Genomic DNA, 19,706 nt, shown 5'->3' on the forward strand with positions numbered 1-19,706 from the left:
GCTTAGCTATTATACGAGGGGTATGCATGTCAGAACCTTTTTAGAAGCAGAAGTTCTTCAATAAGATGGATACATTGAATTCCCTGCTAAACATTCATCAATCTGTCAACAGACCCCAGAATACAAGTTGTATTCAACAGCAACTGCCCATCCAAATGATCATCATCTGAAGTGAGGATGAAATTGTGATAAATGACCACTTACACAACTTCTTAATGTAGTCTTCAATGTGGTCCTACACTGGGAAAATACTATTAGAAGTCCATTATTAGAAGCACATTTCCCCTACACTTTTCTCCTGACTGTACCCCTCAAAGTCATAGATCAGGTATAAACCCCCAGTTTAGTATGCCGCCTCAGCACATTCTGGTCTCCTTCCAAAATCCAACTCTTCAAGACTTCTCTCCAAGTTTCTGTAAACACATCATTAGAAGGCAGTCTCTTTCATTTTCCTTCCCAGCGTTCCTTAAAAATACATTCCTTTTGCCAGGAAACTTTGCAGGATTTCGTGTCTGCAAGACCCTATTCCAACAAATGTTCATAGCCACATCATGAACCTTAGCTGCATGGGCTGCCAGACGGAGTAGCATTTATTAACCAGCTCAGGGGAACAGAGCAGCGGGTATTGTGCCAGTCTGACAATAACTCCAGGTCTTTTAATGGGTGTATCTATGGTATGTATGCTGCCGGCTACATCCGTCAATTACAAGCCTTTAGCTTGTTCACTATATCTTCAGCTGTCACATTGGCCTTTCACATTTTTCACATTTTCACTGAACGCATTTTGGCTTATGGACACATACAGATTTGCTTTCTCTTCCTGGCTTCAGGGATTTTTCACTGATGCCTTACTGAACCTTTCTTTTCAAAGCGCTTTTTTACACTTGAGTTTTTTTTCACTGATCAAATGTTGTCAGTGAACACAAAAAGAACACTAAACTAATCACTGAAAAAAAATGAAATGTGAAAAAGCCCAATGGATCAGTAAGACATCAGTGAGAAATCACTGAAGCCAGGTAGAGAAAGCCAATCTGTGTTTGTCCATAAGTCAAAATGGGTTCAGTGAAAAATGAATGATGTGAAGAAAAATCACCACTCTAAACGCAAGTGGTCTTGACAATTGTAAGTAAGTAATGTCTCAATATAGACAACTTACATCATGTCTGATATTTGCTTAATATCAAAGACCAAATTTTTATCCATCTACAGTAAAAACCTTTTTGAATCAACCAGAAATTACACTGGACATATTTACATTGACCCACATGGGAAATTCCTTAATGAACACTACAGAAGTTCTACAATAATCCTTAGAGCAAATTTTGGAGCTTGTGTGATATTTGCTTAGACAGACATACTGTTGCCTTTCTTCAGTCATCAGCTGTTGTCTGTGTATATGATAGTATTTTCTACAGCGCCTCTTCAGGAAATGCAAAGTATTACATGGCGCCAATAGATAGGAAACAATTATCTAAATCAATGGACATATACTGTGTGTGTTATACTGTATATATATATACATATATATATATATATATATATATATATATATATGCATTAATATTATCATTAATATCATTATATATAGTAAACATATATTGTATATTTGTATATATATATATATATATATATATATATATAATATATATTAATATTACAACGGTAAATTCAAAGTAAGTATAAAGTACACATATAATGTAAAATATAATTTTTACTATATGACTTTTACTACTTTTCTATAAAATACACATTAATAACATCAATATACATATAACACTAATATCAGTATAAAGTAGATATATAATCTTATATATATACACTTATACACTAGTTTACTACTTTTCTAAATATTATACAGTAAATACATCAGTATAGAGTTCACATATAATACTAACTAGTAACTATACAATGTATCCATCTTACACTACTAGTATAGACTACATCCACTGCTGGGGACAGGCAGAGCAGAGCTATGAGGACAGTGGACTTACCTCAGCTGTGTGCACCCGCCTGGCAGCAGGTAAGTACAGTGCAGCTCAGTCACAGAGGAGCAGGAGAAGCAGCAGCTTCATGACTCAGTGATTCTGTAGAAAGAAGTCCTGTGTCCAGCTGCACTTTCACAATAAGAGTCCTCCTCCCCCTGAGCGGGATTTCTGCCTGTGTGTAATGAGAAGGCGTAGCTGCTGCACACTGCCGGCCGGCTCAGCACTGACTGGCAGGGTGCTGCTGCGCTGTACTGCTCACCCTGGAGGAAGGAGACAGTATGGGTGCTGGAAGGTTATTGCTGAGTAGCCTCCATAATCTGCACAGGCAGCAGCTTCTCTCATTGACAATCACCATCTCTGAAATTCCAGCTGTTTCTTAAAGGGAACCTATCACCAGTCAGCGTTTTTAGATTCGTTCTCCTCAATTTTGAATTAAAAATCCCCTACCTCCTCTATATTGCTCCTTGCCACCGCCCCCTGATCCTCTTGAGGACAGAGCAAGCGATTCTCACACTTGAGGGATCAGTATCTGATTGCGTATATGTGAAGATAGTCTCATAGACTGTAAGCTCTTGGAACAGGTCCCTCACTCCTATTGATCCATATGGGTGTTTGTACTCTGTAATGTAATATTATATTTCTATATGTCCCCAGTGATTTGTAAAGCAATGCGGTATTTGATGGCAATATATAAATATTCCTCTTATTATTATTAGAATAGTGCCAGCGGGACTCCTCCAGTCCTATCTGCGCATGCCCCATGTCAGACGCAGTGTTGGTAGACAGTGAGCCGGCAGCAGGTACGCAAACTCTGTAGCGAGTTGCATAGCCGCCTCACTGCCTAGCAACGCTGAGCATTGAGGAGTTTGTGGAGGAGGCGTACTGACTTTGAGACAGAATTACCACAACTTGGGGAGCAGGCAGGCGCAGAAAGTTTTATATAAGTTATCATTTTAAAGAAAAAAGGGAGAAGAACTGTTTTAGGATATGGTTGGTATTGACTGTGGGGACATGGAAGGGCCTAAAAATGCTGTTTTGGTTACATCCAGTGTGGGTTCCTTTTACATCATACAGGTTTCTACCACAACATTACAGTTCTTGGTTGATGATCAATACAGCCTCCAGTTCACCTTTAAAACATTTACTATTACACTGAATCGGAGTTTCCCCAACTTTCCCAAAACTGATAAAACTAAACCATTGCAGATCTGTAACAGAATGTTCATATCTATATCAGAGCCTCAGCCTCAGATTCTTACAAAAGATAGAAACCTACTTTGAAGTAGAAAAAATGAACTGTGGCCCCTGCCCATTATGGCTCACAATCTAGGACAGGAGCAGCAGTGTTACACTGTGCCCATAATATAATGTTTACAGACACTATGTACCATAAATCTCATTTATTGGGAACATCTGAGTTAGAGACACGGTGGATGTATTTTAAGGCACAACTGCAACACCCTATTTCTTTATGTAAAATCATGGAAAAGAAATCAGACAAGATATCAGGAAAAAAATTTTGGATAACAAAGTCGATGTTTTGGAGCGGCCATCACGAAGACCTGATCTCAATCCTATAGAAAATTTTGGAACAAAGCTTATAAAAGGTAGGTGCTAGCAAGACGGCTACAAACATGGCTCTGTTACCACCAGTTCTGTCAGGAGGAATGGACCCAAACTCCTACCAACTATTGCAAGAAGCTTGTGCAATGATACCCAAAATGTATGACCTAAGTCAAACAGTTTAGGGGCAATGGTACCAAATACTGATGAAATGTAAGTAAACTTTTAACTTCTGAAAGTAATAAAATGCCTTAAAAATTCTCTCTCTTGCATTGTAGCGACTTTTTGCAAATATAAATAATAAAGGTTTATTCTTATTTCATGTGAAAAAAACATGTTTATGTGTATTTTTAAATAATATATAGCTGGTTTCAAGTGTATATGCAGAACAGTGGATTGGCATTCAGGCACCGGAGGTTGTCGTTTGGACTGACTGGGGTTCCCTTGCTGACGAAGGGTCTAGTTGATCTCAACCCTTTGCCCAGGAAATACACCAAACGTAAAGAATAACGTATGGTGAACAAGAATATGCTGCTCACTATAATGGTTATCATATTGCTGCTGATGTCACCTTCCTATATGGACAGGTAGATATTACAGTTTCTAGTATTCAGTACTAGTTTGGACTGACTGTGCTGCTCAAAAAGCAATTTCCTACAACAGTAGTAGGAAATTCACATGCAGGAAGCCAGGGAATTCCCACATATCAATCCTGTTATCGTTAGAGGACTGCGATCGCTAAATGAAGAGCCACTAATGTTAAGAATATACAAGGTTATTGGCATTCACATTATAAGACATGGGAAATCACATCTGAATTATGTGCAAATGGAAGGGATGTTCATTGATACAGTTTACAGAGATGGATATTTAAGAGCTGGAATCCTTTAGATATATGATGCTCCTCCAGAATTACTCTGGTGAAGGTTAAGAGCAATCACTTTACAACGTTCTTGGCAAAGCTGCTGACAAACAGAACTACCCCCAAGCCACATTACACTACCATTCACCTTAATTGGTCTGCAGAACCCATGTATTCTGGTTGAATATGACTATTTTTTGGGTACCTAACGCTCGCAAGACTTTTGATGACACCATTTAACAGATAGCCAACCTATGACACAAAAGACACACTAAAAGCTTTATTTTATCCTGCAGTCCAGCACTCTACTAGCTGCAGCTCTAAATGTACTCATACACGTACACAACTATATTTCTCTTCTATAGGTTACATAGATGTGAGATTCTCATTTAAAGAATTTACATGAATTTAGTTAACAATCCCGAGACTCAAGACTCAAAGGTTCATATGAAACCACAGTAAAGGCAAAGGCAATGTTTATTATTAGACTAGAATCTGTCATCGTCCTGCAATAATAGTAATAGCACCCTCCTACTGATAGATAAAAATAGACATGTACTGGCTCAAAGTCCCATTACAATGTACTGCGATTAGAAGCCCATTCCATTATGGTAAGGAAACAAACCTACTAACAATATATGACACTGGCATCAGTACTCAACGACTATCATACCCCCACAATATCAAAGACTGCTTATGTATTAAAGAAGAATCCCCTCAACATTTTCTTGACTTCTTAATGTATAAAGTATAAGCCCACAATAAATTGATCCTTTGAAGTAAGATTTTGCTCAATGAGGACCAGTTATTGTAAACAAGTTTCTGTGATCAAGATATAAATCTTTAAGAATGAGGAATATCTAGATCATATTACTTTCTGCTGTCAAATGGATCATGTGTCTGATCATCCCTTGGTGGTAGAAACTACAGCTGAACTTAGACTCTCAATTTGCCATAGATATGTATGGGAGCTATACTGCAGTAATCTGACTCGGCCACTAAACAGAGAGCAGAGCTGTGCTTCCGGCTCCATTCATTAAGTTTGTTCTGGCTCCTGTAAATGGACTATTGGTGGAGGTATCTGAACTCAACTTTTATAATTATTCTAATGAACCTGTGGGTGTTTCAGAGTCCCTTAGTGCTGTAGCCTCACTGGCTGTTACAATGAGAGGAGCAGGTCTCCCCTTGCACATCCTGCTGCTGCTACATTACACAGGCATAGGGAGGAGGGAGATAGCAGGGGTTGGTGAGACATGTTCTGTTTATTGTAACCGCCTGTGAAGATACAGAACTGAGGGGCTCTGGTAACATCCCCAGAGTCCTTCAGGCTTATTATCATCATTTTAATTTAACTATTATTGGTTTTCTTGATTTTGATGGTAGATTTTCTTTAATGCTTAGCTTATTGTGCTATGGGGAATCCTCAAAGAGCCACAAAGTGCACAACTGCTCAGTTTGGTTTCAGTTTGGTTTCCCTTCTGATCCTAGACAATAGCCTCTCACCCAGCCAAACCAGTTTCCTACACTGTACTGAGGAGATCCAACCAGGTCAAAACAGTTCTGTCTACAGTTGGGAGTGTGTTCCTTCTTGAATAGATATACTGATTTGGCTTAATACCACATCATGTTATTAGACATCTTGTAGGTCATGCTTGCTGTTAAGGGGGCTTTCTTCCAAGGTAACAAAACGAGTCATGGTTTTCCTTTTCCCACCTTGGAAAACATGTTTGCATATTTTCCAGGAATAACATACATATTTAACTAAGAGCATGTATGGGAAAGTCAGGTAATACACATGTAACCATCACTATAAAATTGGGATAACAATCTTTGTATAAAATGCTGTGAGCTAATACACAGAATAGATAATAGCATGAAACAGATATTTTTGGAATAATGAACTTTGAAAGGGTTAAATACCCATAATAATAAAATCTTCAATATGCATTATGTTTTCTTATGTTTTGGAGAAAGATACTTGTCATTAATCATTCTCAACCTTTACAAAGCACGACTGGCCTTTAATAAATCAAGGTAACAGGACACTGTATAAAGGAGCCATCATTGTATCAAGAACATTCTGTTCCATTCTGCTTTTACATGTACAGAAATCAAAAATGGAAAACTTGGGAGTCTGATGTGTAGTATTTAGTTACATGTCGGTATACTCTGCTGCTATCAAGAATGACTTACTGCACATTAATGCTATTTTCACTTCTCACTTTATGAACTGGCATTTTTAGGAGGCCATGTTATTTAAGTATAAGTAAAACACACACACAATCTCTCCATAAAACATGAAATAAGGTAATGGTTATTGGTAGATATTGTACAATTCCTTTACAGTGTTACTGGTCATGGAGTAACACAAATAGAGTGACAACACCATGGTTATGGCTTTGCCATGACTTTTATACTGTTGGATACTATCCTTTAGGAAAAGTATTCTGTATTTAAAATATACAGGTAAAAAAGTAGGGATCATTCAGCTAAATAACACAATGTGGGTAATTCATGGTGCCTTGTACGCAAGTTATTTAATTCCAGAAGAGTCAATATGACCACCATAGGTTTTGCATCGGTATGAGGCTTTTACTTCCTAATGAGTGTTGTGGGGCACAGACTGGACACAAGCAGGAACAACGTGACCTGCCAAAATTACTATATCCTCCAACAGAATACTGGCACAGGTTATAGGCAGGAAGGACCTGGCATAGATCCAATTCTGGCACCCAAGTGCTGCACCATAATTACCAAGTACCTCTTAGTAAATCCAGTGTGTCTCACACCAGTATTAATTATTAACCCCCGATTGTGTTATTTGATTCCAGCAGAGACTGCATGTAAGTCCTCAATGTACTTTAAAAGTCCTGATCTACAGAGGAGTTTAGAAGTAAGCTTCACTTTTTTTTAACCTGACATGTCATGCTTTGAGCAGAGTTAATCATCTCCTTTTAGCCCATTACTCAGCTATGACCTAAGTACAAAGGGTCTGACGGGTCTGCGGTATAGTCGCAGATGATCGAGATTCCTATTTGTAGAAGCCAGCTAGTGAGCTTTTTTTAGCGCAATACGGTCACACACAGGAAAGGATAGGAGATTCTTACTTCCATGACATCAAGAGGTCTCAGAAGGTCACATTAGGAAAACTCCCCAAAATGTGATTATTAGGTTATTTGGGCTGATGATGGCAGTTTGCAGAGAGTTTTTTCAATCAGGATATTGACTCACCCTGTAAAGTTTGCTGCATATCACTCAGCGTACATTCTCAGCCAAATGTTTTCTTATCTTACCAAGAAAGCAGTAACGATTCTTACAGAGAAGTGTAAAATCATTTCATGACAAAAACTCTGATGGACAAATTGCAAACCACTGGTTATATAAATATAAGAAAATGCTTATATAGAGGACGTTAATATTAAGGCATAATCTACAATAGCGACAACTTTTAGATCAAAAGCTGCAACTTTTAGGTCTTTTTCAACTCACTCCGTTTTCCGGAAATGCATGGGTGCTCAGTTAGTGAATATAACATGGTGAGATAAAATAGATGCAGACATAATTTGAAGCTCCTGGGTCCCTGTGCAAAACATGTAACATACCCTTATCTACTATGAGCCAATAATTAAGAATATTACTATACGTACCCTGATTCCTATAGACTATGAGGGGCGTTTATTCATTTTGGGGCTGGAACTGTGCTATATTTTCAGTGGGATGTAAATTTGTGGTGCAAGGGATTAATGAATTGGCGCACAGACTAAAAGGTTTAGAACTCCCTAGACCAGCTTTTAGCTGCTCTTTTTGCCACAAATTGCGCCAAAAACGAGTCTGAAAAATAGACACTCCAGAAAACTGTTGGGTTCACAAGCAGCACTAATATTTTGTGCCCAAAAATAAATCAATCAAGGCGCAAGAGGCGCAGAAAGAGACGAAAAACACTGCCATTTTACCGTTTGAAATGCCATAATAAATGACCCCCTATAACTTTCTTGTCTCCCAGTACAATACACCAGGAACCTAATCCGTAGACTTACCACTTTTGTCATCATTCTTATATTATATGAGCCCCCTATGCACCCACTGCTATACATTGTGATGCCCCTCTACCCCCCACTCCAAAGACCATTAATCTTTGTCTTCTATACTAAGACTCCCTTGGCTACCTCTACTATAGCTTATGACTAACTGTCAGTCTGGCAAAGATCAAAATTTGTTAGACGCCCTAGGTACAGGCCTCTAATGCCTAGGAGCAAGTACAGCCCCAGTGTTCCCATTGAAGTCAACAGGCAACCATGTAACACATTTTTTGTTCTTAGACACTAAAACGTTAAAGTCCAACCTTTGCAGCATCTGTCTAGGGCAGGGGTCAGGAACCTTTTTGGCTGAGAGAGCCGTGAACACCACATATTTTAAACTGTAATTCTGTGAGAGCCATACAATATGCAAATTCCCCCCTGTAGATAGGTAGCCACGACACATGTCCCCCAGTAGATAGGTAGCCACAGCACTTCCCCCTCTAGTAGATAGGTAGCCCAAGTACATGGCCCACCAGTAGATAGGTAGCCACAGCACATGCCCCCCAGTAGATAGGTAACAGCAGAACATGGCCTCCAGTAAATGGGCAGCCAAAGCACCTGCCCCTCACTAGATAGGTAGCCACATCACATGGGGTCCAGTAACTAGGTAGGCCCAGCACATGCCGCCCAGTAGATAGCTAGCCCCAGTACATGTCCCCAGTAGATAGCTAGCCCCAGTACATGCCCCCAGTAGATAGGTAGCCACATCACATAACCCCCAGTAAATAGGTAGCCACGGCACATGCACCCCAGTAGATAGGTAGCCTCAGTACATGTTCCCAGTAGATATGTAGCCCCAGCACATGCACCCAAATAGACAGATAGCCCCAGCACATGACCCATAGTAGATAGGTAGCAACACCACATGCCCCCCCCAGTATATTAGTAATCACGGCACATGCCTCATAGTAGATAGGTAGCACCATTGCATGCCTGCTAGTAAATAGGTAGCCACAGCACATGCCTCCCAGTAGATAGGTAGTCACAGCACATGCCCCCCAGTATATTAATAATCATGTCACATGCCCCATAGTAGATAGGTAGCAGAATTGCATGCCTGCTAGTAAATAGGTAGCCACAGCCCATGCATCCCAGTAGATAGGTAGTCCCAGAACATGCCTCCCAGTAGATAGGTAGCCACAGCACATGACCCCAGTAGATAGGTAGCCACAGCACATTGACCCCAGTAGATAGGTAGCCACAGCACATGCCGGCCAGTAGATAGGTACCCTCAGTACATGTTCCCCAGTAGATAGGTAGTCATAGCACATTCCTCCAGTAGATAGTTAGCCCCAGCAAATGCCCTTAGTAGAAAGGTAGTCACAGCACATGACCCCCCAGTAGAAAGGTAGACACAGCACATGCTCCCCAGTGTATAGGTAGACACAGCACATGCTCCCCAGTGTATAGGTAGCCACAGCACATGCCCCCATTAGATAGGTAGCCAGAGCACATGTCTCCCAGTAGATAGGTAGCCACAGCACATGCCCAAGTTAGATAGGTAGTCATAGCAAATATCCCCCAATAGACAGGTAGCCCCATCACATGCCCCCAGGACCCAGTAGATAGGTAGTGGCAGCACATACCCGCCCCCAGTAGATAGGTAGTCGCAACAAATAAAAAGGGAATACTCGCCTACCTGTCTCCTTTCAGTGGCTTCTCATCACTCCAACGCTCTTCTCTATGACCCAGGCGCCGCTGCCATCATTGCTTCGGCAATGGGGCCTGGGTCATACAGTGGAGTGGATGCTGCTCTACTCTATGACACAGGCGCGGTCACCTAAGCAACGGTGCGGCGATGGTGCCTGGGTCACACTAAGGATGCAGGCAGTGGTAACATCCCGGCCTGCATCCAGTGATCATCGCTGTGTTTGTCTTACATGTACACACTGGCGATTGCTATTAATCAGTGATTTGTCTGAGAGCCAGATGCAGCCATCGAAAGAGCCACATATGGCTCCCGAGCCATAGGTTCCCTACCCCTGGTCTAGGGTCTTGAATGAGGATCCTCTGTGGGACTTGTATAGAAGAGTATATTGGTGGCTATTCTCAGTGGGAAACCAGTATGTATTGTGCCTTCAGTTTAAACCATTCATACACCTTTTCCTGGCATACAAACCCCCGCTAAAAGTTTTCTAAAAGCAGTCACCTGTCAAAAAGCACGTTTATGCAATTTTAAATCAGTTTATGTTTGATTAAAAAAAACAAACAAATAAGAAATGATTGAAGATGTACATGTGATATGTGTGTACCTCCCAAATATAAAAGCTGAACATGAGTAAAATTCATACATATCACATGGCAATGGGTATTTTAGTGCACTGTTTGTATAGGCCTAAGGTCCAATGTACCCTCTCTTGACCAAAATTACATCTTAGCCTTGATTAACAATACCCTGTCCCCCCTGTGAATATGGACAAAGAGGGAGCATTGGGACCCCTGTCCGCGTCTAAGGTGAAATAAATACTAATTTGCATATAGATGAAATGTTTAGTTTATATTTAAGCTGACAGGTTCCCTTTAAAACTATCAGTTGTTCTATACAGGGATACCCTAGATTAACTGTACCGGTACCACCCTTGTGCCTGTAAACTGTGTTGATGTTGAACAATATTTCTTTATCACTGCATGCCAGATATTCCTCCTTCTTTCAACAGTGCCAACACCCATTGTTATTTACTGTGCACTTATATATGTGTGTATTATGTGTACTCTGGCACAGTCACTACGTATGTGTGTCAGTGCTATAGTGTGCCCAGTAGTGGTTCTTGTCGTCAGTCTTGAGGTCTACAGAGAAGCTGTTCTGCAGTAGATCAGTAGGTCACTGGGCATTCAAAGATATACACAAACACTGCGTAGAGATTAAGAGCAGGCACTAATACAGCCCTATTATAAGCACTGTGCTTTCTATTTCAAGAACAGAACATCCAAACAGGATGTGTCATAAATTCATGATCGGAGTACCACATGTGGGACCTGCATCTATCTGGAGAACTGGCGTTTGCCGAACCCCCACCCACAGCAAGTCTGAATGGAGAATTTACCGCACATGCTCAGTCATTCTCCATTCATTTCTATGGGAACACCAAAAATAGTTGACCTTATAGACTTGGGAAGGGGTTAGTAGAACCCTTCATCCTTTTCTATGGGAGCACCGAAAATAGCTGGACATATAGACATGAATGGAGTATGGCCTGGATGTGCAACAAACTCTCCTTTGAGATAGGTCGCACCAGGGGGTTTAGTGGTGCCATATATATGACATATCTACAGGATAAATACAAGGCATGGGGTCAGCATTTTGCATCAGTATTTGTAGGATAAAATGAGAAATTGATCCTAAGCACAGAAGAGGTAAAGATCTTTGCTTTACAGTTTTTATTTAAGCCTGTCATTGGCTTACAAAAATTAACCAAAATACTGTTGTGTGAAACAGGCCTTAAACAAAGTTAAATATCATATGATTTTAAGCCAAGATTAGATTATAAGTAGTTTCAGATCAAAAAGCTTTTGATGGGGAACATGAACTCACTGTAATAAGTGAATTGAATGCATTCAGCAATAGCAATGCAAAAGTGCAATGCAGAGTAAATCTTCCATGATTGTCCACTCAACGAAAAATAATGTAGATGTATGCACAACTATCCCTTCATTATCCATTAGTATTAACAACAATGCAACGGCATCACACCAGCAATATTAAGTCCGTGACATATCATCATATGCTCTGTGTATTTCCCAGACTGAATATTGCCCCAGGACCCAGACTCAGTGCCAGATCCATCTTCATAGTCATCTATGGTAAAGTGATTTTCTTCTTCAACATGCATATTATAAACCTAAATAAACAGTTACATTATACGCACTTAGAAAACAAGTGAGTCTGAATTATAACTAACCAGTTTGTATCCTTCAAGTAACATACAATTTTGTATGTTTAGTGATCAGTGTATTTATAATGTCACATTGGAGACACACAGAAGAGCAGTATGGACCCATACTATCTAATAGGTGCTGTGTTAAAGTAATAGCAACACCCCTGCCAACACATAGGCAAGGGAGTAGTTGCGAATAGGGCCCTCAACCTGTCAGGATCCATCTGGTGAGCCTGTGCAACTCACCCAAAGGATAATGCAGGATAACTCAGGTAATCTGCAGCTGTAGCCTCTGCCTAGCAAGGAAATAGTTAAATGGGTGTAAGATGTTGTCCAATTGTGAGGCTGTATTGTAAACTGGAGTGTGATTGGAGAGGTGCTACCACCTGACCAGGGGGAGTATAAAACCCCTGTGCAGTGGGAGCACATGGTCTTTGTCAGCAGTCCAGACCTCCTGGTCTTTCCACAGAGCAGAAAGTCAGATCAGCTGTCAGAGTGAACAGAGAGATAGAGTGTGTAGCACACCTTTAGTGTTGCCACAGAAACCAATCCCAAGAGTCAGGAAAATCTTGTCCTGAGGTGCAGCTTCCACAGTTTGGACACAGCTTCATCTAAATTTTCCCAGCCCGGATCTACTAACAGGCTGGTGCAATATTCCTGTGGACCAATCTTCATGACCACTCCAGTACCAGAATCTGCTGTTTGACTGTTTTGGCCCGTTGCCTACTACCTGTTGTTCAATAAAGAACCAGGAGTTGATTTGCACGACGATGCCTCTGTCTGATCCCTGGATACGGCTGTCTAACACCACGGGCTTCCCCATCCATTACCGAGGGACTCATCTTACAGACACTCAGGGGTTGCCCCAGGGAGAAACAAGTACTTCAGCCTCTCCCTCCATATTTCTTGCACACACCTCCTGCTGGAGACCTGCCAGGCGGTAGGACAGGCCTCCGGTCCCCATACCAAGCACCGTGACAACAGCCACTCCAGTATTCTGAGCCACGGCTGCCTCCAGTCTCCAAGAAAGGGCCAGTTCCTGGTGGGGGATATTGTATAATTTGCCATCAGGATCAAGCATGATAAACCAGGGGCACTTACTCATAGATCCAGGCACTGTGACTATTGTAATGATCTTATATTTTTTATCCATGGCCTCCTTCCTTTTCATCCTCCCCGCTGCTTCTTCAGCACTTGTGCAGTGAGCACTTCCTGCTGAGGGAGCAGGGGTCGGATGAGACAGCCTGTAAAGCCAGACCACAGAGGGTCTAGGGCAGCCCCTCAGACTCATTAGCATATTTTTAAAGGTTAATTTTAGAAGGCAAGAGTCCATGATAACAAATATAATAAGATTACCATAGTCACAGTGCCGGGATCTATGGATAAGTGTCCCTGGTTTAGCATGATGGATTTTTATGGTTGATTTCCTCATTGTTTTTTCCTCTTCGATAGGCCATTAATTTTTTATATATACAGGATTCACATCTGCATATTATCAGCATTCTGCAAGTCATGTTGCTCATTCTCCATAACGTGTCGTTCTGGTACAGTGTCACCTAAGTATCTAAAATGAATGGGCAGTCTTGTGTATAGGTAACGACTTTTAGAAAGGTAGATAACCCTTAATGGATACATTAGTACCTTAATATTGCATCTCTACAAGGTGGTCACCTCATGTGAGTGAATGTGATTATAATCCACCTTTAAATGAAAGCTTTAGCGTTACAGACTGGTTCCTTGTATTACAGAATACTCAGCTTTACAAGATAAGGCATCAGCTTTAAGGGCTTAAGGTAAAAGAACAAACTTGTTTTGTACAGACAGGAGGATAAAACAAGTAAAGATCATAAGACGAGTCTTTTTCTTTTTCTGTTTACTCTCAAGACTGGAAAGAAATCCCTGAGTTACACAAGTATTGCTTGCAATACACAAGTAAAATCCCCCAAAATAACTTGTATTCTGAAAATGCTGCACTCACAATTCCTTATTTGGTTGCTAGTGCTGTTCTTTGTGTGCCTGGAACGTTCTGGGAAGGCTGATCCGCCCCTTTCAGCTGCTATCCCACATCTCTCCATAGACTCGCACACATACAGCAGGTCACCCTGACTCTCCATAGCCAATCACACTAGCACTTATGCCCATTTAAGGAGCACCTTTCCTTTCATAAATCCTTAGGCCTACAGGGAGCTCAGCGTGTTTGGAAAGTATCTTTCTCTCTGCAAATGTGAATCAACTAACCTTTCCAGCGTGAGGAAATTCAGATTTCTGCACTCCTTCATGTTTGCTTTTTACTAAATGAAATAGTAAACTTGTGTACACGCCACAATCTGTCACTATCAGTTCAGTTATTAAGCATGCCCCTGCACAACGTCTGCTTTCTGCGTTATTTAGCTTTCTGGCTTCTAATCCAATCTTTGGATATCTATGACGCTATCGTGGCATCAATACAGGAGGTGCAGAAAAGCCTAGTACAAGTGCTGCAGGGTAATAAGGTAATGCTCTAATAATAGTGATGTAATGATGCTATATAGAAAGATCTCACTGCACAAATACACACTTAAAGGGTTATTCCCGTTTCATAATGAAGGCGCCTGGCCACTAGATGGCTACTACATGGGGCCCGAGCTGGAGTCAGACTCCCGGCCCTAAATTAGCAATGTGTGCATCTAAGGGCCGATTCTAGCCTTATTGCTACGGCGAAAATTGAAATGCCGTGGTTATTGCCTGTGGTGAACCACATAACGGAAAATAGCGCCCAAATGTCCAAAACGAGACTTTCACACCTTTTTACATAACATTAAAAATTTTATAAAAAGGGATCAAAAGATTGCACAGTCCTCAAAATGGTAAAAAAAAAACCCAAAAAACTATGAAAAAGTTACTAGGGTCAGAAGATGGAAAAACAATTACAAACAATAACCGTGTTCCTACCGAACCAAAGAATCAAGTATCTTGTCACGGATCTGTAAAGGAACGTAACACAACACTGATGATCTCTGACACTACACATACTGACGCTGTCTCACACACTACTAGTCAGTCAGTGACATAGACATTAGTGGTGTCTAGTACCTTACAGCGGTAGTCCCCCTTTTTTGCACAAGGGACCAGTTACTCATGAGACAATTTTTCGAGGGACCGGTAGGGAAAGTAGTAGTGGAGAGGGTTACGGTGCCCCCTGCTGAAACATATAACATTCAGAACGTAAATTACTAAAACAAACCCTGATGCAGAATTAGTGGGAGCATTGAGCTTGTTTCCCTGCACTGTTATGAGGGATCTGCAGCGGATATACTGGTACGAGGGATCTGCGGCGGACGTACTGCTAGGGGGATCTGCAGCGGATGTGCTGGTTTTGGGGATCTGTGGTGCATGTACTGGTATGGGGGATCTGCGGCGGACTTCCTGGTAGGGGGGATCTGTGGCGCATGTACTAGTATCGGGCATCTGTGGCGAACGTGCTGTTATTCTTAAAGGTGCTTTACTCACTGGATCACATGACCATTACAGCAGATCCAGTAACAATCAGCCCTTTTAGAAACTCTGTGTGGGCGTCAGTAACCATCCCCTGCAAAAATCTCATTAGTCAGCAGCCCCAAACTTCCTAGTGATTTTCCTGCTTGTATGTCAGAAAACTGGCATAGAAGGCCTAAAATAATTGCAATTGCTAGTGGAGCACCAGCAACTGAGATTATTCCCCCCTTCATAGGGGTATGGATGGTGGCACATGATAGAAATCTGTCCCTGGTCATGTGATGTCCCACAGGTGCACAGATAGTAATAAGTCATGGACCTGTGTGACCATGGTCACATTTCTCCCCATTAGAAAAAATAAACATTCTATAAAATGACAGCAAAGCTGACAGCAAGATCTGGAAAACTGTGAAGAACTGATTCAGAAAGTACATTTAAAAATTGTATAACTTTTCATTATACAATAACATTTATTTGCTGAAATGGATATATTCCTCTAATTATAATGTTTAGATACTTTATACAGTGTTATATCATCAAATCCTCTGGCAGAGATTTCTTGACTCTAATGAAAATCTATAAGAAGACCCTTCCCAAACAATATTAATAATACTAATATCTCACAGGCACTATGGTCTGGATGTGACTACTACCTTAGCACCTCTGTAGATACACCCTTGTCCTGGCACACAGAGGGCTCCAACATTTTCAAGTGGATATCTTCACGTATGTGTACATACCGACACCTGAGGTACCCTGTTTCCCCTAAAATAGGACATCCCCCGAAAATAAGACCTAATAGAATTTTGTTCAAGCTTAGTAATATAAGGCCTCCCATGAAAATAAGACATAGAGGCAGCCATTCAAGCTGCTCCCCCCCATGTCATACATTAGTATTAGTAGATGATTTAGATACCACAAGAGGTTGTGCCATGGGGGAAGAAATCATGGCATAAAATCTCTGAGTGTTGCGTTGCAATTGTGATACAAGCAGCTACCCGGACATGAAGTGCTGACAAGAAGGGGATCATTGAATAAAAGTGCTATTGCTAAACATGAGATTGGGGCCAATGATTCCAATAGTAATTGAGTCACAAGAAATCCTGCATGAAATGCAGAGATTGGAGAGTTATAAGGATGTTAGAGAAGTTGATTCTTTTGTCCAACAATAAATGTGAATTATTTTTCATGGAAATATAAGACATCCCCTGAAAATAAGACCTAGCGCCGGTTTAGGAGCAAAAATTAATATAAGACACTGTCTTATTTTCAGGGAAACAGGGTATATTACACATGCTGGCTGCGGGTGTATGGAGAGGGCTCACGGTGCTGGCACCGATTGCTGGTGTTAACTCTGTAAATGCCTCAGGCAAAGTTGCAGTTGCAGTAGTATTGCAGTATATGTTAGAAACAATCAGACTATCTAGGGTTAATGTACCCTAGATAGGGTACCCTGTTAATGTAATGTAAGAAATTGGAAAAACAATAACATAAAAAAAGTAAAAATTATATTAACCCCTACGGGACACAGCATCTTTTGGCCTAAAGGACGCGGACCCATTTTTCAAATCTGACCTGTGTCACTATAAGTGGTTATAGCTTTGGAACGCTATGAGAAATCCAGGGGATTTTGAGATTGTTTTCTCGTGACACATTGTACTTCAAATTAGTTTAAAAATTTGGATGAAATCTTTTGCGTTTAGTTATGAAAAAAAACAAAATTTGGCAAAAAATTGGAAAAATTCTATATTTTCAACGTTCTAAATTCTCTACTTTTGATGCAGATAGTCATAGCTCCCAAATAAATTCATAACTTACATTTCCCAAATGTCTGCTTTATGTTGGCATGGTTTTTTTAAGATTCCACATATTTTACTAGAATGTTATGAGGCTCAGAATTTAGGTATCATTTTTCACATTTTTTGTAAAATCACCAAAACCCGTATTTAGATGGACCTGCTCAACTTCTAATTGACACTGAGAGGCCTAAATAATAGCTAGACTCATAAATTACCCCATTGTGGAAACTACACCCCTCAACGTATGAAAAACCACTTTTAAGAAGTTTGTTAACCCTTTAGGTGTTTTATAGGGGTTAAAACAAAACGGAGGTGCAGTCTGAAAATTGTAATATTTTTTCACAATACACTCATTTTGGGTGGAAAATTAAACATTTACAATGGATTAAATGAAAAAAGGCTCCACAAAGTTTGTTACCCAATTTCTCCCGAGTACACCGATACCCTATATGTGGTGGTAACCTGCTGTATGGGCGCACGCCTGGGCATAGGAGGGAAGGAGGCGCCATCCAGATCCGATTTGCTATGTCACATTGTACAGGCTATAATTTTTTTCTTTTTTTATTGAGGACCTATAGGGGCTTATTTCTTTTGCCACATGAGATGCACTTTTCTGGTACATAATTTTGGGGCATCTATAGCTAATTGGTGAGATTTAATTAAAGCTTTGTTGGTGGAGGAAATGAAAATCGTCAATTTTTAGGAACATTTTTATGTGTTTTTTTTTGGCCGTTAACCATACCATAAAAATAGTATATTATTTTTATTCTATGGGTCGCCACGATTACAAAAATACTTCATTTATATATATTTTTTATTTTTTCCCATTTTTACTGAATAAAAAGTAATTTGGCAAAATTGTTGTTAATTTTAGCATCACCGTCTTTCATATGCATAACTTTTTTATTTTTCACCTCACAAATCTGTTTAAGGGCTTATTTTTTGCGAGAAGGATTGTTCTTTTTAGTGGTCTTATTTTAGATTGCGTAACTTTTTTAAATCACTTTTTAGAGCATTTTTAAAGGGCATTAATAAAAAATCATCTTTTTTTCAGAGAGAGTTTTTTGAGGTTGTTTTTTACGGGGTTCACTTTGCGGATCTAATAACGATTCTGTTTTATTATGCAGATTGTTACGGACGCAGGGATACCAAATATGTGGGGGTTTTGTGTATTTTATTCAATTGTACTGAATAAAAACTAATTTGGAGAAAATCTTATTCATTTTAGCATCACCATCTATTCATATGCATAACTTTTTTATATTTTGGCTGACAAATCTGGTTAGGGGCTTATTTTTTGCGAGAACAGTTGTTCTTTTTAGTGGGCTTATTTTAGAGTGCATAAAATTTTTTAAATCACTTTTTAGAGCATTTTTTATAGGGTATTAATTAAAAATTATCTTTTTTTCGGAACTTTTTTGCGTTTTTTTCCTCCGGCGTTTACCGTGCGGGTCCAGTAATGATTCTGTTTTATTATGCAGATTGTTACGGACGCGGCAATACCAAACATGCGGGGGTTTTTTGTGTTTTTATGTTTTTTATACTTTATTAAGTGTTTTTATGGGAAAGTGACATTTTAGGGGCTTATATTTTTATGTATTTATTTTTTATTTATTATAATGTGTAGTGTTAAGTGTTTTTGCATAATTTTACTTCTACATACTTGAACTTAAACCAGTGATACTCTGATCACTGGTTTAAGTTCAATACACTGCTCTACAATACTATTTTATTGTAGAGCAGTGTAAACTGTCTAAGCATGCTTGCGCATGCTCAGACAGTTTGCAGTCAGACCCGGAAGGGTTCTGGCTGCCATGGAAACCGGGCAGCTCCGGGGCACATGCCAGTCCTCGGAGCTGCCCAGGAGAGGATCGGATCCCCCGGTAAGCGGCACGGGGGATCCGATCCATAGGGGGAAGACCCTTACACGCCGCGGTCATGCTTGACCGCGGCGTGTAAGGGGTTAACACCCGCGATCGGAGTCGGCTCCGATCGCGGGTGTTAGCGCAGGCTGTCAGCTGTACTAGACAGCTGACAGCCGCTGCTTCTGGTACCGGCTCCGTTCGTGA

The 19,706-nt window shown here is 40.4% G+C and overlaps 1 protein-coding gene across 4 annotated transcripts in view; it reads right to left on the minus strand.

Moving 5' to 3' along the window:
* The window catches only part of PALLD (palladin, cytoskeletal associated protein), a 230,528-nt gene that overhangs the window by 55,655 nt on the left and 155,167 nt on the right, over positions 1–19,706 (minus strand). Inside the window, exon 1 of one of the 4 annotated variants that reach the window (XM_072120091.1) lies at positions 1,992–2,174. The exons of the other annotated variants lie outside the window; for them this stretch is intronic. The gene's annotated coding sequence lies outside the window, so the exon portion shown is untranslated. Of the gene's footprint in view, positions 1–1,991; positions 2,175–19,706 lie in introns of those variants that run through there. 4 annotated transcript variants of the gene reach the window in all.

The sequence above is a fragment of the Engystomops pustulosus genome, chromosome 1, assembly GCF_040894005.1.
Source record: "Engystomops pustulosus chromosome 1, aEngPut4.maternal, whole genome shotgun sequence".
NCBI lineage: Eukaryota > Metazoa > Chordata > Amphibia > Anura > Leptodactylidae > Engystomops > Engystomops pustulosus.